Below are 24,396 nucleotides of genomic sequence, written 5' to 3' on the forward strand. Positions count from 1 at the left end.
ATCACTTTTTTGAGTTCAGACAATAAAAGCTGCATCCTGGAGGCAAGCAGGGAAAGTTGCCAGCTTTTGATTCTGTAGTTGGAAAACCATGCCCTTCTACCCAGATCCTAATATTTCACCCTTTACAATAGATGAAAGTAGGTTCGGGGTCAAGTATCTTATTAATAGACTGGTTTCCATGGATGATGCTCCAGTTTTCACAAATGGTACGTTTTATTTCCAGAGAGTCCATTGAAAATGTGAGAATCATACATATTTTGTTTCTTTTTATGTTTATCATTCCATGAGCTCACTATATTAATTTGCTGACTTCGTGGTGGATTGAATAGATTTGGGTTGCTGTTCTGTTTCATAGTTAAAATGGGACTGGATATGTCTTTTATCAGGTTCTCACTGTACCCCCTTTCAAGAAATTACTTTGTAGTTTGTCCAGGTTATATTAAAAAACAGATTATTTCTGCAAACACATGAGCTATCCTCATCCATTGTGACTTTATAAAAAATTTTCTTTGTGATTTTGGGGTATATACTGTTTGCATGTAGCAACAAGTTGACCCATGTTAATTTCCTAAACAGGTGATTGTTTAACACTGTATCACTATCTTTTCTGTAAATGGTTAGATCCACAAATTCTACATTTACAAAGCTGTAGTGGTTAGTGAAATGCTGTAAGTCTGTTAACTTTTCGATGTAGTTAAAGATTTCCTTAAGTTTTTCCACTGAAGTGTTGCGTGAAATCATCAGTAAACGTGATAACAACAGTTCATATATAGGAAATACTCAGTGGTGTGTAGATGACATTTTGCCCACTTGGCTAAGGCTATGTTTGTCAGGCTTGGGGTCATTGCTGCTCCCATGGCTATTTCCCTTGATTGTTTGTACCATCTCTCATTACAATGAAGGTAGTTGTATTGAAGTACCACAGGCGAGAGACAGAGACATCATCTTCTTGAACAAAATTCGTCTCGCCTTCTTCATTCGTATCCGCCTTCTCATTATCCTTATTTGTTGTAAAGTTATATCACTCACTTTTTCCATGTGTATTATTACACTTTCTTTTTGTGTGTAGTCAAACCAAAAATGGTCTTCCTCCCCAGTTGGATGCAGTTAACCTTTCCACAGTCTTGAATTATATTTTTCACACTCACACAAAACGGATATGTTTTTGGTTGACCTTCATACTTTAAAACACCCCTAATACCTTCAACAAAAATCACACTTGGTAAATGTTGCAAAATATCCTGCTTTACATTTAACACAGTGTCCGTTTCCCAACCACCATTCCACAAATGTCTCTTATCTGTTGTTTTCTAAATATTTTCAGTTTTGTCACAATATTTAAATAAACATTTCTTTAATTCTTTCTGTTCAATAACATCAGTTCTGAAGTGCACAAACATATGTTTTTATTTTAAATTCAGTCCTTGACCAACAAAACTATAATTGTTCCCTGGGTAAATATCTTTTTTTTTTCTTTTCACATTCATTCAGGAATTTATACAGCAAAAATTCTGTTTCAAATGTAATATTAGTCACAGAAGGAATCTTCACCTAAATGAATAAAAGGCCTTACAGGTTTTACAGAAAACCCTATTGGTCTGACTAAATTGTCCCAAACAAAGTATCACTCTACTACAGCGCCATTTCCAGTTTTTAGTCTCACAACGTTCCTTTTTACAATGGAAAATATTCACACAGCCTTTTTCATGCCTCTTGTTACCACTGACCACTTCTGAAAAAGTTTTACTTCTCTGCTAGTACCTTTATAAAAAAATATATTGTTCTTTCTGTTCCTCATCCTCAGTTAACACGCAATCTGCCATCTCTCTCAGTGATGCAGTAGACTCATCACTTGGTTCCTCCTTGTCAAGTAGTTCAGTTCATTTGTATTCCACCATCCTCCAGCTGTGTTATTATAATACTTGCCTGCACATAATCAGTCTGAGAAGCAGCCAACTCCTGTTTCTTTGTATCATCCATTAGAATAACAGAATCAGCTCCAGATGCCTCCACAGCAGTATCTGCTACCTTATCCATGACTATCTCCTTCTGTTTAGTGTCCTTCTTGATGTTTACAAATCATTTGCACTGCTCTCCTCCACACTGCTACTTTTGCTGGTCTCTGTCTTGGAGTTCTTCCAAACAAGAGTGACAGACGTCTGGTGCCATCTAGTACTCAGGAATGGTAGGGGAAAGTTCTTCAGTGCCCCATTAGTATAATAAACAGCTCAGGTCTCCACTGAAAAGAAGCCACTAGCCTAGTGGGACTCAGCTAATTAAGAATAAATAAAAATGATGGCACTGACAAACCCTTAACATTAGCTTTGACATCCACAAAGTAAATGCCACAAAGGAATGGCCCAGGTATTGAACCCTGGGGAGACCAGTAGTGACAGGTCTTTTGGAAGAGATAAAGCCACCCACCATAAATACCTGTGGTCTATATTTGAGCCAATTTGCCATCCAAAGAGGTACATAGAAGCTGACATTTAGCTGTGAGAGTTTATGTACAATACAGGAGTGTGGAATGGTGATGAATGCCTTTGCAAGGTCTAGGCATGTATTATGCACTGTTTAGCCCTCATCCATTGTTTCAGTAACTTTTTTAAAGAAATCATCCAGGTTAAGTAGGCAAGACCTATCCTTGATGAACCTGAACTGGGTTGGGTTAAGACTTTTTAGCTTACCTATATCCTTATTTATTAATTCCATAGTTCATAGGTTCATAGGTCCTTACTAGGCTAACAACCACAAGGGCCTTTTTAAGCCTAACCATGCATCCCAAATCTGTGACAAGTTCTGATACCCTTGATAAGTGTAAGCATGGGCCTGGGAGATGAACAATTTACAGGTTACCAGTCTCCCATCCAGTTGTCCAAGTTGCACTTGAATTGGGTTAGGGAGGAACTCTGCTTCACATGGATGGGGAGCCTGTTCCATAGATGGGGTAGTCTCTGGGATACATACCTGTCTCTCCAGCAGGTCCTGTTTATATCGCAGGGACGGTTTAAGTTTTGCACTTAACGAATAGTCATCCTTTCCATTTCCTTACAGATGATACTGGTCAGGCTTATGGGTCTATAATTACCCAGGTCGTTGAAGCCCCACTTTTGTGCAAGAGAATGACTTTTCCTATCCTCCACTCTTCCAACACAAAGTCTGTCTTGAGACTGATATTGCAAAGCTTCTGTAGGGGATCAGTCAAGTCGTGTTTCAGTCTGACCAATAGGCAGCCTGATATGTTATCTGGCCTCATAAACAGAGTGTTCATGGCTTAGATTGCGCCTTGAGGATTTGTTCTTGGGAGATTTGGGAGGGATGGGATGTAGACGTGGGTATGTGATCTGAGAATGCTGCAGAGTAGGGGATGAAATTTGAGCTGAAGTTGTCTTCTAGTAAACTGGCAATGTCCTCTGAGTCCAAGTATGTGATATTATTTACTATTAGGGCTGCGTAATGCTGGACATTGATTCTTAGATCTTTAACATAATTAAAGAAGGTTCTGTGGTTGTCTTTCACCTGGGTGACTATTTTTACCTCATATCTGCCTTTGGTTAATTTGATCAAAGTCTGGAGTTCCTTGTTTAGTATAGAAAAAGTGATTTATTTTTGCATGCAATGAGTTTTTCTTTTATTATAGAGCCCATTTATATTTGGATTCCACCATATGGATATATTTTTGAATTTTGTGTTGCATTTATTTCTGAAGAGGACAGATGCATATCTGCAGCTATTTACATGTACATACAATTTGGCAATGAAGGATTCCTCATAAGCAGTAGAGTCATCAAGACTGAAGAGACTTTTGAATTTAGCTTATAAGTTCGATGTCAGCTCATAATCCATGAAAACTGAGATATTGGAAGATGCTGCAGGCTTTAGTCTTATGATGAATGTGATAAACTCGTGGTATGATTAGACCAGGAAAGAAGTGATACTTGGTAAGGAGAAAACTGCCCCATATTGGTAAGGACCAAGTCCAGGATCTGGGTGTGGACTAACTGTTCCAGGGAGTTGTATTAATGAAGTTCAGAGATATCTGGACATATATGTTTGAGGAAAAATAAGTATCACAGTTTAGGGAAGGGTAGTTGAAGTCTCTGAGGAGAACTTTTATTAGATAGATATAACAATTCAAAAAAGCACAAGACTAGCAAACAGTGGCAATATTGTCAAACTTTTTTTATTTGGTGTAAGAGCACATAAAGAGTAAAAATCAGACCAGTTTTGGCTATGCTGTTACTTAGCCTTCATCAGTGTGAATGCATTAAACAAATTGCTCCTTATGTATAATTAGAAATCAAGCATGTGACCAATTAAAGGTGCTCCTTTAGTCCAGGCTATACTGTTACTTAGCATTCACACTGATGAAGGCTAAGTAACGGTATAGCCGAAACCGGTCTGATTTTTACTCCTTATGTGCTCTTGCACCGAATAAAAAAAGTTTGACAATATTGCCACTGTTTGCTGGTCTTGTGCTTTTTTGAATTGTTACATTTGGATTGAGACCTTGCAGCTGCCGTACTTGCTGAGGTTACTTCACAATAGATATAACAATACTATATTATGATCATAAAATGAAAGAAACTTGAACTGGAAAAACTGAATATATATATATATATATATATATATATATATATATATATATATATATATATATATATATATATATATACACACTTAATATTTATGTTATTTTATAAAACAGTGTACATAATACGTATATGTTTAGTTATTTAAGACTGTGTTTATGATTGCCATTTGCTTGGAAATTTCAATAAAATAATGTTAAAAAAATTCTTTGTGATATATTAATGACTCATGTCTTTTGAATCAATATAATTTCAATATAATTTTGTTGGTAGTGAAACTATGGCTAGGATTCAGAAACGGGAGTAAGTCCTATTCTGCAGTAGTCTTGGGTTTGATTCCCATAGCCTGAATTTGCTTACTTTGTAACCCTAAGCAAGTCACATAACAATAAACTAAACAAACATTCTCCTATAATAGAAAACATGATTAATAGAACTGTTAAGCTCTTTTGTGCATGATGCAAAAACTTCATCAGGATTACAATACAAATGTAAAACATACTTAAATAGTAAAACAATATGAACATGTGATTCCATTATAACCAATAGGTTCATAGGTGTTTACTAAGTAATGACCACAAGGGCCTTTTTAAGCCTAGCCATGCATCCCAAATCTCTGACACATTCTGATACCCTTGATAAGTGTAAACAAGGGCCTGGGAAATGAACCATTTGCAAGTTCCCTGTCTGCATTAGAGACATAGGTGCCAATCTTGATATGGAATAAAATCACGTGATTTAAAAATCACATAATGAATAAAACAATACATATTTAAATAATCTTGCTGTTAATAATTTTAGACAGTATTTAATGTTAATGTTACCTTTTTAAACAGGAGATCTATACAACACTAAAATGTTGCCATTGTCGTTCCCTTACTTATACATTCATGGGTTCATAGATAATTAAAAAAGATATTGATCTAAGAGGATCTTTAGAAGACTAGACAAGTCTACTTCATAAGATCGACAGACCATTTGATCAACATTCATTTGGTCGACAGCTCATTTGGTCGACAACCAGTATTCAAGGCAAAAACCTGGGATTTGCCCCCCTCCCCAATGTTGTGTGACCCTGGAGTTGATATATATAGTTAGGGGGGGTGTGGGGGGCACAGCCCCCACATTGAAGGTGTGGGGGGCAAAGCCCCCCACCTATTTTCATTTAAAATGTGTAGTTTTTGTTGTATTTTCATGTTTTAAATGGAGATCAGTGGGGGGCTTCGCCCTCCACACCCTCTCCAACTATATAAATCAACTCCAGGGTCGCACAACACTGGGGAGGGGGGCAAATCCCTGTTAAGTGCCTTGAATACTGGTTGTTGACCAAATGAGCTGTCGACTAAATGAATGTCGAGCAAATGGTCTATCGAGCTTATGAAGTAGACCCAACTAGACATATATTCCCACAAAGTTTTTAGCCCTTATATTTTAAGTACAAATAACCCAAGAGATGGGCAGAACATTTACACGTTGCCCCTATCCATGAGGGACAAGGGTGCTAAACCAGGGGTGAGTTTGCTGTTACACATCCATTTGTCCAGAGTACATTTGAATACTGTAAGAGAAGTACTTTGTTTTATGCAGAGGGTAAGATGATTCCGGAGAAGTAGTATTTTCTGTGTAACATACATATTCCTCCAAAATGTGCTATTTATGTTGCAAAAGAGATTTAGATCTCTTAAGCAGGTGTTTATGTCCCAGTGTTTTGCCAATGTGCTGTAGGACTAACAGGATAGAGTCAGTTGAAGCTCTGTACATGAGGTAGAGATTGCCCCTCAGAAGCCTGTATGCCACTAAGAAGAGAGACAAGGCTTTGAGAGGGTCTGCATAGTTTTCATGATTTAGGCCCTTGATTTTCTTAGAATGCGAAATACAGTGGCATGAGAATAACTGGTCGTGAACATCATACCCTTAGTAATAGCTGTGCAATGAAGAAGCACTTACAACAGTACTTACGTGGTGATCAAAGGGACAGTTCATTGTCTACATGGGTTCCCGAATCCATAGCTACTGGAACAATTTTCAGAGGTGTGTTGTCAATGTGATAGTTACAGGATACTATTATATTCAAATCACTTTTTCTAGAACTTAAACCATGTGACCACTACTGTAAACCAAAATGTAAAATTCACACACTCGGCTGTCCAATTAAATAAGGACAATAAAGCTAACTGTATAATTCTTATTAATCACAGAATTCTTCATCACTGGTAACCTTCTAATCAAAATGGGGGGGGATTTGCCTACCCTTTCTGTTGAATATCAGTGGCCATGTCTATCATATCAGCTCTCAGCAGATAAGTATATTAAGATGAAAGGCTCACTTTTAAATAGTACAGTCAATGCTTGACCTAGAGGCATAAATAAATTGGAGTTATACTATGTTGTATTAACTGTAAAACAGGATGTTTACTATAAAAAATGTACATAATTATTAACAGAAGTTATCTTTTACTAAAAAAAAAACTAAACTCATTTTGGTCAAAATTCATGGGAATAGCAATACCCAAAATGTTAACTATAAACCCCTTACCACGAAGTATAAAATGTAAGACAATAGTGGTAGAATGAATGTCATCAGTGAAACTCTCAAAGACGGAGCATCATTCCACATAAAAAATCATAAATGTATCATTTGTAAAATGATATATTGCTGTACTTATCATGTTTGTATAAAGCTTCAGTTTGCCAGTTAGCAAGTACAACGTTAGCAAAAATTGAGGCAACAGTAATCCCCATGGCAACTACTCTGACCTGATGATAAAACCCTTGATTAAATACAAAACAAAAAATATTCTTCCAAAAGTAATCAAGTAAAATGCAAACAGTGATAATTCTGGTATTAATAAAACTAGATGTGAGGCTCAAATAATCCTTGGCATACTTGAACCCAAGATCCTGTGGGATGGAGGTATATAGAGAAGAACTGGGTCTGGGATTCAGAAACAGATTCCTGTGCTCATATAAACAAATGCAGAAAATGAGATTCAGAGACATGCTTATCCACAGTGAGGAAGACCTAATTAACAATTAATTTAGATGTCTCTGAATTGGGTGAGCTTACCAGAGCGCCAGAGCTTAACAGCATTTTTTAGCAGTAATTGTTGGCACAGACACCCCCTTCATTCATTCTCCAACACACGTATTCATACAGACACCCCATCCTAGACACACACACACACACACACACACACACACACACACACACACACACACACACACACACACACACACACACACACACACACACACACACACACACTCACTCACTGAACATAACATCCCCTGACTCGATCAGATGGACACACTCTCCCTTTCGCCATACATGCACAGACATTCACAGAAATACACACACACACACACACACACACTTGGACACACATCCATAACCTCTCATCTGTATCTGATTTTAGAGAACATCCCTAATTTTGCTTCTTATTTTTAGCCTGTCCCTCATAAAATACATGAATTCAGATTACTTTCAGTCAGTAATTCCAGAAACTAGAGTTTCGTACTTCTTTTCATCCAGAAAATGCATTGTGATGCAAAACCTATTGTTCTATTATTTTTTTATAAGTGAATTGGTGCAATATTTAAAAACTGTCCATGAGTTGGGGGTTTTGTTCCAACCCTGATGAATCTTAAATAAAAAAAAAGTTGAGAGTTATACCTATGGCATATACACCTCTCTCACTCTCCCCACAAATGCACAGACATCCACACACACAAACAAACACACACACATACACACACACACACACACACACACACACACACACACACACACATACACACACACACACACACACACACACACACACACACAAACACACACTCACTGTACATGAGATCCCCCAATCACACTCATACACACACTCAGCCATTCATCCATATACACAAACACGCCTAACTAACTCCCTACTTCAATCACCCAGGCAGACACACATTCACACACACATACACACACACACACACAAACACACACATACACACACACACACACACACACACACACACACACACACACACACACACACACACACACACACACTCACCCAAGACCAATTGTACTCCTACAGACAAATTTGCATATAGCCAAACACATACACTTTCTTACACTCAGCCCTACCACTACATTCCCACTAAACTCCCTAGTACCTGCTTGCAACATGGTCTCTCCCATTAGAAGTAATAAGGGAGTATGGCATTTTGGCCATATTAATTAACACAGCTGACCATGCTAATTTATGCACCTGAGCAATTATCGGAATTACTCAAGTGCATAAATCTCTTCTAGCAGGCATTTCCAGGGGACAACACATAGCTAATTAGCAAAGGCTACTCTCCTGGAATTCCTCATTTGCATTTAGCATGGCAGTGGAGATGGCCCACTGTGGTGATTCTACAGACTTTTATAATGACTTACTCCAAGATTGCACATTCCCCAGGGAAAAGGCATATCCCTCTACCCTAGGGACTGTAAGTCTCATACATGTTGACCATTTGTATATGTTGATCAAAGTAGGTCAACAATATAGAGGTCGACATAAATGAAATTTGATATACCCTAGGCCCTGGGCAACCCATATATTTTATGTGTGTGTGTGCGTGTGTGTGTGTTTGTGTGTGTGTGTGTGTGTGTGTGTGTGTGTGTGTGTGTGTGTGTGTGTGTGTGTGTGTGTGTGTGCAACAAACCTTCTCAAACTATGATTAAAAAAAGACAACAGGTGAACAAGTAAATGAGTGCTTTCATTCCAACTTTAATCTTAGAACTTCTTCACACAAGTATGCAATGTTAAAAATAGAAACACATTTAAGAGACTAATTGACCGATCAAAAATTGTTTGGCATTTCCAAGGTGCACAAAGATTAAGTCAATCTACCATTCATACATATAGTTTTTTCTAAAAACACCAAAACAGAAAATATTTCACAGTTTATTGACTCTGAATTAAATCCCATAGTTCAGAAATCCAAATTTTAATTGAAAGATTCATGGATTTTTGTCAATGATCTTTTTATGTATCAAGTCACTCATTCTGATAATTTCTTAATGGCTTTGGATATAGAATTTCTATTTACCAATATTCTACATACGCAAGATTTCTTACTAAGTATACTTTTATGGATATAAGAAAAGTGGATACTTTATGTGATTTAACAAAAATTGTACTGGAAAATATTTTTTTCATTCAATGATAAGATTTAGCAAAGAGGCATAGCAATTGGCTTCAAGATGGCCCCAGCCTACGCTAATATTGTTTTTAGTGCTTGGGAAGTGGAGTGTCTTTCGAAGCTAGAAGGGTTTGAAAAAAACAGACTTTATAAAACATATATAGATGATATCTTTTTCACTGGGCAAGGTATCAAGGTAGAGCTTGACTCTTTTTTGTTCAAACTTTCAAATAGTATTGAACTTTTGAATTTTTCCATTGCTAGTATAGGCTCTAAAGTACAATTTCTTGATGTAGAAGTATTTATAGACAAAGATAATTTGAGATTTCAGTGAAATATTTTTTGTAAAAAAAAATTTTAGGAATAACTTTTTATATTTTACCAGCCAGCATCCCTTTTTATGAAGACCAATGTAGTTAAGGGTCAGTTTATTCGGGTCTATATTAAAATCTTGAAGTCTGACAATATCGAATACGATATTGTCAACACAGGAATACCAAAAGCACACTACATCAAATGTTTAAATAGAAAATCTCCATAGGAGGAGATTTCCGTTTACTTCAATGTAGTGCATTCTCTGAGTTGGCATATTTAAGTAGGGTGTGTAGGGGTGCAGGGGGGCTTGCCCCCTGCCTACACACTATTTAGTATTTTTTTTAATTTAGTTTTTTTTTTTTTTGGTTTCGATGGTTTAAGACTTCTATCACTAAAGTTCGATCTTTAGTGATTCGAAGTTTTAAACCTTTCGAGAGTATATTATAGACCCAGTTTATTCATATGTCCAGGATAATCAGTGAGGATGAATTTTTGCTAGGGAAAGTCTGTTTTTGAAAAAGTTATTTTTACAGAGAAATTATCCAGAAACTTTGATATATAAGTTTATGCCAGAAATGAATGAGCTTCGATACACAAGTATTTAGCTATACTTAGATTTGGTTTTACCAATAATACATTTATGAATAATAAAAATATGAGACTTAATTTGTCACATCCCACTAGTCAAAATAGGTATAGTATCAAAAATGTTCTTTCTAGAAATTGGTGTATAATTCAAGGTAACAAAGAACTGGCCAAGGTTTTAGGTAACAGTCCTAATTTTTGTTATAAAAAGACTAAAACCTCTTAAGTCTCATTTTGAGTTCAATGGTTATTCTTTACTTAAAGTTCTGAATTTTTCAAGAGTGTTAAAAATGGCATGTATAAATGTGAATGTTGTACTGTTTGTAAAAATGTTTAGCATTGTACTAGTTTTTCATTCAAACATTGTGACTACACAGTCATATTTTACAGACATTTCAAATGTAACACTTCTAACATAATTTATTTAAGCTTCTGTGAATTTTGTCACAGTTTTTTCATAGGTAAAATTATGAGAAAATTGTCAGAACGTATTAAGGCACACTACTGAGCTATTAAGAATAGTGATTTTAAAAATGCCTTGGTAAAACTTAGTACAAATTGTTCAGGTTGCACCATTTTTAAATTCATTGTGTTAGAACATATTTCTGATTTTATAGGTGATGTTAACACATGCTTAGAAATCAGAGAACTCAGATGTCAGTTACTTTTAAATGCTGATGTCTTTCCGGGTTTTAATGATAATTTAAATATTAAGTATGCCTTGAGATGGTATCACTAGGAAGTGACATATTTTTAACTTTTTTTTGGCAGTTTCTTTTGATTGGTCAAACAGTCTGTGTTTCTAATTTTAACATTGTATAATTTTCTTAAGAATTCCTAAGATTAAAGTTGGAAAGAAAGTGCTCATTTACTTGTTTAGCCATTGTCTTTTTTCAACCGAAGTCCAAGGTTTGTTTTTTATGTAGTATCGGTGTCTTCTCTGTGGCATATTTAAAAAAATTAAAAAAAAAAAAAAATATATATATATATATATATATATATATATATATATATATACACACACACATATATATATAAATATATATATATATATATATATATATACACACACATATATATATAAATATATATATATATATATATATATAGGTCTATTGAAAAAGAAAAAATGACCCAAATATTGACATTCACAAGACTGACCACAAAAGGTTGACTCTGCAAATGTCAATATGTTACTACATATGCACCAAAAATCTCAGAGCATGCAAAACAAAGTAAAAAAAACAGAGTAAGACATAATTTTTTGCAGAGGGCAAGCAATCCTCATACCCTCCGTAATTATGTATCAATGCAAGCTTAAATCATGACCTGTATACATATGAATTTGGCTCACTCTGCCCATTACTGATCAGTTCTATAAGTTTCATGGAATATATGAATGTAAATAACTTAGTGACTGGGAGAGATTATAGCAATATGTATTATATTAGAAAAGCAAGCACAGAATAAGTAATCCCACTAATAATTGTGCTTGCTTTTTGATGTTACTTCAAAGTTGCGTCTTTTAGCTTTTCCCGGCCCGCTAATGATTGTCAGTAGATTTTTACGTGTTGAGTTGCCGGCCCTGACACACAACCTTCAACGAAGGTATGCCCATTCACGCATGTCTCGACACAGAAGACGCTCTAGCTGAGAATCGAACAGGACAACGTCTTACTGTGAGGCGACAACGCTACTGCAGCACCATCAATGATAAATTTAATTTTATTCAAAGTATTTTAGCTTATATTTTTGATGAGTATTTCAATAATATGGATATCGTTGCTTGTGTCTTGAAAAAAAATGTTAAGTGTGAAATGATATGTTGATCTTTTAATAAATAATATACTGTTTTGGACCTAGCTGGTTTGAGTAGTTTGTTTATAGTTTTGTTTCACTGTTTTAAGAAGGTTTCTGGGTTGTAGCTCATAAACAACTTATTCATAGTCCACTACAGACAGGTATAATGGCAGACACCTAACATGAATCCACACCACAGAAAAGTATAATGTCAGACACTCAACATGGCTTCATAAAAGGCTATGTAGTCTTTTCTGCACTCCTTTGTGCAACTGGCCACCTAACAGCATATTTGAGAAAGGGGATATGCTTTCAAATCTATTCACGGATTTATCAAAGGCCTTTCATATTGTGGACTACATGCATTTCATTCACATGCTACCTTTGCTGTTGATAACCTTTTTTCTAGGGTGCTTCAGGTACATGGAAGACAGACAAAAGAGCATTATATAACTGGGAGAAACCTCTGTCATTAGCATTGCTGACACATTAGAGCACTGCAAAGGTACATCTTTGGACTCTGAACAATGTGTATTCCATATGCTACTGATATAAGGCTGCACTGCTGGAAAGCTAAGCTCCCTCAGAATGCTACAGACTCAGGTGCTGGCCTCTCCTGCTATGTTACTGCTCTAGATACTAATAACAAGCACCTCCGTAAATGACTGAATGCAGCTGGATGAGTTCTTAAACAAAATATTAATCTTCTTGGTCAATAAAATGTTCTCCCAAAACAGAAATAGGCTGAACTTAATGTTGACTAGTCACAGAACCTGCAGTTGGCATTAGGTAACCTGCTATCACATTAGCTCAAGGCATATGTTATGGCAGCCATGTCAAATCAGTTACAGCTAATACCAGTGCCTAAGCCAAGACATAACTGACACCTGAGATGATTCCCAAGTGCCACACTGTGCTCTGGTCTCACACACACACACACACACACACACACACACACACACACACACACACACACACACACACACACACACACACGCCATTTCTTGCATAATTTCATATTCTGATATATCAAAAGACAGCAGCTATTAATCAAATTATGTATACGAACTTCGAGACTTAGAAATAAAATTCCTTTTCAACTACAGCGTGTGCTTTTTTGCATTTTATTCTTAAGAGTGAAGGTATGGAATAGTGTGAAATGTTTAACATTTTAATTGTAAATATAGGAGATGATAAAATAATCAACTATGTTTTTCTTTTCTGCTGGATATACAGGTTATATTAGCTATATCTCTGCTGTACAGCTACTTAGTTTTCTGTTAAAATAATTAGATTACAGTCTCATAATCTAGCTGTAAAATAATTCATGATATTTAGCCAGATAAACTGAATTCAGGGATCAGAAATATTCTTTATTTTTTAAGTATGTGTCCTAGGTCTTAATTCAAAGATTAATCTCAAGTAAAATAAAGCAATAACTTGATAAATATGCTATAATTAGTTTAAGGAACGTTTCTTTAAAAAACAGAGAACACATCATACAGATGGAGTTCAGATTTATGAAGTACAGAAGAAACAAAACAGCCAAATACTCCCAAATGTTCAAACTGGAACACCAAGAAAACTATAGATAAAAAAACTATGTGATCACCTGTGATATGATGATGCATAGTAATATGCGAAAGCACTCATCCTTTTATGTATTTTAATATAGAAGCTACCAACGTCTTGGTTTTTCTGCTAGTTTTTTATCTACAGCTTTATGAAGTAAGAAGCAGAGAACAGCCCCAATGTACCAGTCAGAAAAACCTCAGCACTACATTTACGTAAATGAATTGAATAAGGCCACTTCTGACAGTTTAAGATGTACATTCCCTGCTAATGACTTTGGATAGTTACCTCCCTGAATACAATTACCAAATTGCCAGGGTGGACAGTTCCCAGCACTGTTTTTATTTGCTTTTTTTGATTAATTTTTCATTTAACATATTGATTTAAGAAAAAAGAAGCATATAAAGTAAACACAGACCACCTTCAGACAAACAAATATTCAGATTTGAAAGCAACACAAATGGTTTTCCTGCAGTTTTCTAACTTGGTGGACAACTGGTTCAGTTTTAGGCAACTCTGCAGTAGGTTTTTAATGCCATAAAACATGAAAGAATAGGATAGTGTTTGTGTATGCATCTGTGTGTGTGTGTGTGTGTGTGTGTGTGTGTGTGTGTGTGTGTGTGTGTGCGTGTGCGTGTGCGTGTGCGTGCGTGTGTGTGTGTGTGTGTGTGTGTGTGTGTGTGTGTGTGTGTGTGTGTGTGTGTGTGTATCATCCATGTGTCTAAGCATGAAACTGCTCCAGAAAATCTCCATAGTGTGCAATATTCACAGCAGAAAGGGTAATCTGCAGTCATACCATCCAAAAACTACATAAAAGTCATAGCTTTAGTCAGTTATGACATCTGGAATGGGGAAACAAAATAATAATACCTATTTGTTTACCAGGTAGGCCCACTGGACAGAGGAGACCCAGGAGCAATACCTGGTTAAGTGACATTGTTCAAAGTCACACAGGAGCCAAAGGAGGATGACAGAATCCAACCCTGTACTACAGAAACAACAACACAAAACCCTAAACTCTTTGCCAACTGCCAGACTAAACTCAAAAATTATATTTGGAATACAGAACTGAGAATGATCACACTGTTGATTTCTGAAATAACTGTAACGATGGTAAAACTGTAGAAAGATAATCACCTTGCACTTGCAATAGACTCTTAAACCCACAGCTAAAACTATACAGCATACAGACTCCGAATACCACTTATATAGCCAGTCTCTTTGTGTTTAGGCCATGTAAAGTTCCCTGAATATTTGGCCTCACTTTGTATATAATTGTATTATCATTCACTGGGTGCCTTTTGCATCAGTGGTTGATCCTTTTCTTAAAAACGACTTCTGCCATTTTTTTCTACTCTGAGATCATCTTATACTGAATGTAAATGGCCACAGGACAGACTTGGATCTTAAACATTGTCAAACTGAAATGGCTTGAGTGAAGTACCTGAGTGCAAATTATTCTCATCAAACAATTGTATACTTGGAAAAGAAAGAAAAAAAAACACTTTAAAAATTAAAAAAAAATAAAATAATTTAACTGTAGTTATTTTAATATATTTACTATTTGTTTTATTTACATTTGTTAACCAGGAATGCCCATCTTGGAGGTCCCTTTTTCACCGAAGTGCTGGGGAGATAATTCTAAGGCAATAAGCTATAAAAACAGCAATTTACAGTAGACATTACACAGTTAAATAATTCATAAGATATTATTATAGTAGTGTAGTAATAACAATAGCCATTAATAGGCAATGCAACAGGAGAAAGAAATTGTTGTCTAAGAGTAGAAAGGAACGGTCTCAAAACTGGAAACACTCCTTCCTCAAATTCAACAAGCAAATAAGACTCTTAATGAAGTCCTCCAAAGTTAACTACAAATCCAAATTAGCTTCCCAAATTAAGGATAACCACAAGGTGTTCTTTATTTGCATCTGTAACCTAAAAGGTAAGGGCCAAATTTGCATTGAAGTCATAGTTAATGGTAATACATATATAGAACCTGTGGATATAGCAAACCCATTGTCATTGGCAGAAATTCTATAACTTATCCCTCTTCCAGATTTGTAGATGTTATTTTGAAGAAATTTGTAAGTACAGAGAATCAGATTTGTAAGGACTCATGGTCATTTTTAATGAAAATCAGTGAGTTGGAATTTAATCCAGAATTCAACTTTTTAACAATAGATGTAAAATATCTTTACACATCAATACCTCATTTGGAAGGTATAAAATGGGTCTCATTCATGATGAGATCTAAAGGGGCACTCCACTCTGATGTTTCCTTAGTGGAAGAACTTCTGGATATCATTTTGATAAATAATTTTATTATGTTTGACAAGGAAATTTACTTGCAAGAGACGGGTGGGGCAATGGGCTCCCCTTGCGGTGCGAGTTTTGCCAATTTAGTTATGGCTTATTGGGAACGTGAGTTTATTTTCAAAGTGAGTCAAACAAATGACAAAATATATATTTTTTTCTAAATAGTTGGATGAAATATTTATTATTTTTAAGGGCAATGAAAGAGAAGCTTTCAAACTTGTCCAGTACTTTAATTCCACAACCAGTTTCCTAAAATTCACATTTTCATATAATGAAGAAATAATTTCCTACTTGGATGTTAAGCTAAGGAAGGATAGCATTCATGGTAGTTATACTGCAAACATTTTTAGAATAGTACATATTCTAATGCTTTCTTACATTTTCTGAGCATGCACCCTCACCATCAACAACACTCAGTTGTCAAACGACAACTAGTAAGAGCAGCAAGGATGGTAACTTTAGAGGAAGAATTTTTAGCAGAATGTGCAAATTTGAGGAGAATGTTTTTGAAACATGGTTACCCGGATGGGTTATTAACTGATTTAATTTCTGAAGTTCAATATAGATGGAGTTCAGGAATGTGCAAACCTATTCTAACCAAAACGGTGACTTTTTTCAGGGCAATGTAATAAACTATGCCATGGAGGTACATCATTTCCCTATTATCAGTGATGACGCAGTTACTACTAGGGCTAACCATTTAGTCAATCCCTTTTTGAGTTTTATAACAACTTACAGTTTAGATGGGACAAATCTCAAGAAAATCATCACTAAGAATTGGAGAATTCTTACTGATGACCTTAGTATTTCAACTTGAGTAGGTGAATGTCCTAGGATGACATTTCGAAGGGGTACTAATTTTAAACAACTGTCAGAAAAGAATATTCATAGTACTCCTAAACATCCAGGCATGCTTAAGTGTGAAATGTGTACATATTGTAGGTATATGGATTTTCACAATAAATGGTATGACGTCCAGAACAAAGGGAAGATTTAATTGTAATTCCAGAATTGTAGTTTATCTTGCTAAGTGTCAGGGATGTAGTGCATTCTATGTCAGGAAGACAGAGAAGAATTTGAAAGAAAGAGTATATGAGCATTTATACAGCATCAACAGGGAGAAATCTGAAAATGCCTTAGCAAAACACATTATGTCACACCATGACCATTATTTTAAATTTCATGTTATTGATCAGATGGTTGTTGACATTAGGGGTGGTCCAACCAATCTTAACTTGGAGAGACTTGAATTACTCTGGCAGGTTCGTGTAAATGCCTATACACATCCAGGCTTAAATGATCTTGTGTCTATTTTGTGTTTGCTTAAACTTAAAAGCTTGATTAGGTAGGTAGCTCAATTAAATAAATTGGTGCCTTTTTAAAGAAGTGTATATATACAATATATTATATATTTCTTATATGTTTTTTCAGATCGTGCATTCTAAGTAGAAGAGATTCTTAATTGTTCTTTATGTTCATTGGCCATGTTACTATCATGTGATTTCAGTGGAGATGTTTTTAAACATGTATTTTTAACAGTGTAATATCTGAGGAAGTTCAAGTAACTTTACTGAATGAAAAGCGCTTTAAGGAATACATTATGTTAGGTTGAACCGTTATCCCTGTTGCTATTTCTTTGCATTTCACATTTCATTTGTCTGGTGATATTTCAAGTGATATAGCAAACCTGCTGGCTGACAGGTTCAGTGAAAACTTCACTCCCCTGTCCCCCACCACATATACATGAAAGCATCCATAGCACCTGTCCCCCGTCTAGTATCTTTGAGGAGCAGATCTTAAATGCCCACTCCAAGGCCAAAGATACAGCCTCTATGGGACCAGACAACATCCCAGTGGAATGGATAACAGCTACTGTGCATCCAAAGACCCTGGAACTATAGACCCATTAGCCAAACCAGCCTTATCTGCAAGGTATTGGAACAAAGCATCATGGATCTTATTAACAAAACTACATGAAATCTCCAAATGCTTGACCCCACCCAGTTTGGCTTTGTCAAGGGGAGATCATGCCCGTTAAACTTGATGGACTTCTTTGAGACAGTCACCAAAGCCCTAGATGAGGGCAAATCTGTACATACAGCCTAGTTAGACTTAGCCAAGGCCTTTGACACAATCTCCCACTGAGGCATCATTGATAAACTCATCCAGTTGGGTTTCAAACTGGCTCACTGATAGAGCTTATGTGGTCAAAATAGGGAACTCTACCTCCTCCAGCAGACCTGTAACCAGTGGCATTCCACAGGGATTGGTTCAGGGACCCTTAATATTCAGAATCCACTTCTACAAAGTACAGACTAAAACTAAAGGACTGTGGCTGAGAAAGTTTGCTAATGACTGAAAACTGGGAGTGATAATTGAAACCCCTAGTGATGTCAACATCCTGCAAGAAGGTCTTACACAGACTAATGACTGGTGCCAAAGTCATGATCTTAAACTTAATGCAAAAAATGCATTATCATCCCCTTCAACAAGGGTCATGTTCCTGTAAACTACCACATCAATAGCAGTACCCTCAGCACACAGTCAGTGGTGAGAGATCTGGCCACATAGGTTGACAGCAACCTTAACTTCGATCACCATCTCTCCACAGTGGTAAGAAGGGCATTTCATATTTCACATCTCATAAATAAGAGCATTGCCTCCAGAAAAAAGAGGTTATAACTCCCCTGTACTCTTCCCTCATCAGGCCAGTAATAGTGTACAATGGTCCTTTCCAAACACCTGCAGCAACTGGAGAAACCACAAAGGTTCCTTACAAAGAAAATTTTGAGTCTTCAAGATCTGTCTTATGTGGACAGACTGAAATCATTGTCGCTTTACTCTGTGTCATACAGACTTCTCAAAGGCAACCTGTGCCTTGCATATAGAGCAATCTCTGACCCAGCTTTAATGGAAATGCTGAACATTCGCAAGTCAAATGGCAAACGAGTTACTCACTCAAAGGACCTTAACGTGATATGTGACATCATCAGAACTTGCTGGAGAGACAGATTTGTCTCATAGAGGTTGTCCCACCTTTGAAACAAGCTTCCTATTCATGTTAAACAAAGCCCCTCTTTGGCCCTATTTAAGTACATTTTGGAAGATCGGATGGGTAACTGGAAATTCACCATGGGGGTTCCACCTGTGTCCCCCTTGGACAGGGGCAATAGGTACTGATTTTAGTGTCTGCTTGGACCAGATACCCTTGGAAACATGGGTTGAAGTTGTCTAGGCTTGTAAATGCCCTGGGGCCATTAGCCTTGTAACCTCCTATGACCCTATGTATATAGCAGTCATAACCACAGCAAGCATAATATAGTAAAGTATTCACTTATATGTGTTACATAAACTACATGTAGTGCATGAAGAGCAGTGAGTGCTCTCTAATATTTAGAAAAAGACAAATCAGTTAAGTGCTAGAATGTTGCGAGATCCGACCTTAACAAATGTTAAGCATTCACTTTTTAAGTTGTTAAGGTCAGGTCTTGTGCTAAAATGTAAAATCTGCCAATACTGACCACCAAAGCGACAGAATAAAATAATGATTCTGCCCACTGTCAATTTTGATTGGGTATCCCTTCCTCCTACAAGCTTAGAAATTACATAGAATAACAGGATGTGTGTTTGCCTGCATTTTCTCTGAATGATACAAACTATGAAACTCAAATGTATGTCACTATTCAATGACTTTAGTCCTCCATGATTTGTCTGAAATGAGGCAAAAATATGTGGAAAACTGGACAGTTTAGAGACATTGCAAAATGAGTGTAAATGTAAAGGACTGTGTTGCACTGCCTTTCTGACAGCACTCGCAAAATGGCTAAGTGCTTTATAGCTTTGAAAGCTGGCAAAATACTTAACGTTTTTTGGGGGTTTTTTCACTGTAACTAGCAGTACATGGAGCAGTTAAAGCTAAATGCACTATAAAGAATTATGATTGGTTCTCTGATCATAACTGTAAAAAAAGGAGCTACACCTTATAGTCTGGGCAAAAGGGGACATAGCTAGTAAATAATTATATCTCATTTGTGAATATTAATATGATTTATGTAGAACTGTCGAAACCAAACCCTGGGTAGAGTGAAAGAAGACACACACTGAGACCAAAAAGTATAAATGAAGCGCTTTTCGTTTATGTAGATTCATAAACTTCTTCAGACAATACAAAACGTTTCAACAGTCCTTTAAATACATAAAATTAAAAATAATCAACCAATCCACGAACAAGTGCATTGAATGAAAGAACTAGGTCACCACCCCCTAAAACATGAGTAAAGACAGATCATTAAAATTTAAAAAGGTCATAAAGACTTTACTGGGACAACAATATTCAATGCAAACTGTAAAAAAATAAAAAAATAAAAAAATATGTATATAAAATCTAAATTATAAATGAATTGTGTCACACAGAAAAAAGTATTTCAGTTTCCATTAATGGTAGGTTCAACACAAGTACTCTAACATTAACGTTTTAAACTTTTAAGTTTCAGAATGCTATTTAGAACACAGCCCTCATTCAAACCAGGTTGATTGTATGCATTCAGCCTAATTTGCCAGGAAAGTTCTAATTCTTCCAATTTTAGGGAATCTGGGCTGCCTCTTAGATTTTTGTTTACTTGGTCTACAATAATAAATTTAAATGTATGATCAGGGAATAAGTCAACATGTTTCGCTAAGGCGTTATCTACTTTATGTTTTCTTATTGCGTAAAGGTGTTCATAAACACGTTCACGGAGCTTTCTTTCTGTTTTGCCCACATAGAATGCTGGGCAAAACTGACACAAAGCAAGATAGACCACCATCTTAGAGTTACAGTTATTTCTCAGTTTCAAATTATGTAAGAAGTTGTTAACTGAAATTCTGTTAGATTCCAATATGTAGCCACAATAATTGCAAGCTTGGCATTTATACATGCCAGGAGTTCTAACAGAATTAACTTTGATACTCTCACAATAGTTTTTAAGGTTCCTGCCTTTCTTGTAGATCACTACAGGATGGTCCCCCACACGTGCAAACACATTCGTGTCACCTTTAAGAATATCCCAGTTTTTCATCAGGATTTTGAAACAGGAATTACTGTTTAAATTGTAAGTAGTTATGAAAGACATGTCAAACCTTCTTAATTTAGACTGTTGTTCTACAGGTGGCACAACATCAGTATTAAAGGACCCATTTAATATGGAAGAGGTATTAAACATATTGTTCAACAATGGTACATAAAAAGAAGACTGGCGTTTCAATGCGACTTCATCAATTAATTCATTAATCAGTAAAAGTGGATAACCACGAGCCAAAAACATTTCCTTGATAAAGTCACATTCCTGGTCAAAAACAACGTCAAGTGTAATCATACGTGCTGCCCGGACCAATTGGCCTTTTACAATAGCACGCTTTTGATGGTACGGATGGCAACTCGTAAAATGTAACATTGAATTACAATATGTACTCTTCCTGTGTATTGAAGAAACAAATCTATTCAACACACTGTCCTTCATAAGTGTGATGTCCAAATAATCAATGGAGGTGTCCCCAAAAGTGTGTGTAAATTTTAAGAACTGTGTTGTTGAATTTAAATAATTCACCAAAGATTCACCAACATCTACATTACCATCAAGTAAAATAAAGATGTCGTCAAGAAACCGGGTATAGAAAACTATTTTGTCTTTGAACTCACTATTATTTAGTACAAACATAGCTTCCCAAAAAGCCATGACCATATTGGCCACACTTGCGCCACAGGGTGACCCCATGGCGACACCAATTTTTTGGAGGTAAAAATCCCCTTCAAAGACAAAAAAATTGTTGATTAATATTAAATCCATCAGTTCTTCTACAAGTGAAATTTCATCACTGGGACACTCCAACTGCCTCAACATTTCACTAACCCATTCCAATGCTATCGTGTGAGGAATACATGTATATAAATCCTTTACATCGATGGTTAAAAAGTTGTAAGAGGATCTATATTCAAGTAGGTCAATGTTTCTTAAGAAGGTCCATGAATCCTTACAAATCTGTTTTATGTTAACCAAGTATTTTTGCAGAATTACATCAACAACCTTTGCGCCTGAGTAAGTAGGAGAACCACGACTGTCAACCAAAGGTCGCATGGGTGGGTTCTCAATGTTTTTATGTATTTTGGGAATTCCAAAAAGACAAGGGAACCTAGGGTAACTGGTAGACATGTAGCAGTACATATCTCGATCAATCCTATCCTCAATATATAAATCTTCCAGCACGTTCTTAATGATGTTGTATGCCCTATTAGTCTCTGAAAGTGAACTTGAAACATATGATTCGGAATTTAGTAAATTCACCATCCTAGTGACATAGTCCGAATGGTCAAAAATAACCACCCCGCCACCTTTATCGGGTTTACAAATTCTGATATTATTGAATTTAATGAAGTTTAAACTGTCCCTTTCATTTTGTAGTTCACCATGTTTCTGTACCTTGTTAAATTCAAGGTGAGCATACTGTACCAAATTCCGTATGTCAAGTTCACAAAACTGTTCAAAAACTTTAATCAGTGGGTTAAGTGGTGGATTGAAGGTGCTAGGAATATAAAAATGGTTGGGTTCATTATTAGTAGATTCCCCAAACAAAACTTTAAAGTTCAATTTCCTAGTATATAATTTTAAGTCAATGATTGTTTTGACTACGTCGATTGTTTTAGGTGGAACGTAAGTATTCCCTTTGGAAAGCAAGTTCACTACATCCGGTGGTATATCCACCTGGGAAAAATTGTAGACTGAAAAGTCCCCTCTTTCATTAACAAGAATCACTGGTCCCTTATGGACCAAGTCACCCTCCGTAGTAACTGTAGTAACATCTAAATTAACTAAACTATCCATAGGTACTCCACTAACCTCAGTTGTTAACATAAATTCATCTACATAGGGTAAATTACTAGAAACAGTAGTATCAGAAACAAACATAATATTATTAGTCAAAGTGTCATTGTGTAGGATAGGTGGAAAATTGTCCACGACAATATTCAATTGTTCTTCTGTTTCCTTTTCTGGTTCCCTTGTACTGGTTGTTGTTGCTTCTGCCTCGCCCCTAAAAAATAGGGATTTTTAGATCTTAGATTGTAGTGGCCAGATTGGTTGCCCTCCTGGCCTGACACAATATTACTGTAACTTGGTTCAATTAGATCGTTTTGTGGTGTTCCATTAACTGGTGACTGGACTCTTTCGTTTGAGTCGTTCCCTGTGGCGTGGTTGTTAGAATTCGCCGATCCAGTAAGACCAGACTTGTTAGCCTTTTGCCAAGTCTGAGACACAGAAGGTTTAGGATAAGCTAAACCTTCATGATAGGCTTTAAGATCCCTGTCCAACTTCCTAGCCTTGTTCAGTTTTAGTTTGTTCAAATACAAGTCTATACTGGAAAAAATACGACTGTACTCGTATTTATACCGAATGAACTCATTGTTTAACCTGATTCTATTGTCCAGATCGCACACTGCCTCAGTCAATGATTCAACAGTGATGCTATAATGTTTGCTCATAAGCTCAATGAGCTCAAGACCTTGACGGTCAAACAAAGCTATAATTTCCAAGTGGAAAGGTGAATTAGCTTCTAAGCCGGTAGGGTACTGCCAACGCCGAAGCCCTTTTGGAACTATCTTGTTTTTCATGCATTCATTAAAGTAGGAAACCTCCAATTGAGTTTTCCTTAATTTAACCAAAAGTCTATCCAACTCTTTTAAGTCGGATGCAATGCAAGAAGCCTCAGTTCCAACATCTTCATTCGTTTGCACAACATTATTATTAGAACCAAAAAATGAAGTGTCAGCAAGCCATGAGTTTAAATTAAAATTATTACCTGTTAGGCAATTGTTAGGCAATTGTTTTGCTGCAAAGGCTCGCTGTTACAGGATCTGGCGTTCAAACCGGCTCCCTGTTGCTGGTAACAAGAAGCAAGAGGTCTTCCATTGTTGTTGCAACCGGAGGCACCATTGTGATTATCAAAGCCTGGGAGCATGAGGCTCGGTGGTGAAACAGCTGCTGGAATATTACTATTAAACCCT

The sequence above is a fragment of the Protopterus annectens genome, chromosome 2.part1 (genome assembly GCF_019279795.1).
Source record: "Protopterus annectens isolate FY-2018-M chromosome 2.part1, PAN1.0, whole genome shotgun sequence".
NCBI classification, from domain to species: domain Eukaryota; kingdom Metazoa; phylum Chordata; order Ceratodontiformes; family Protopteridae; genus Protopterus; species Protopterus annectens.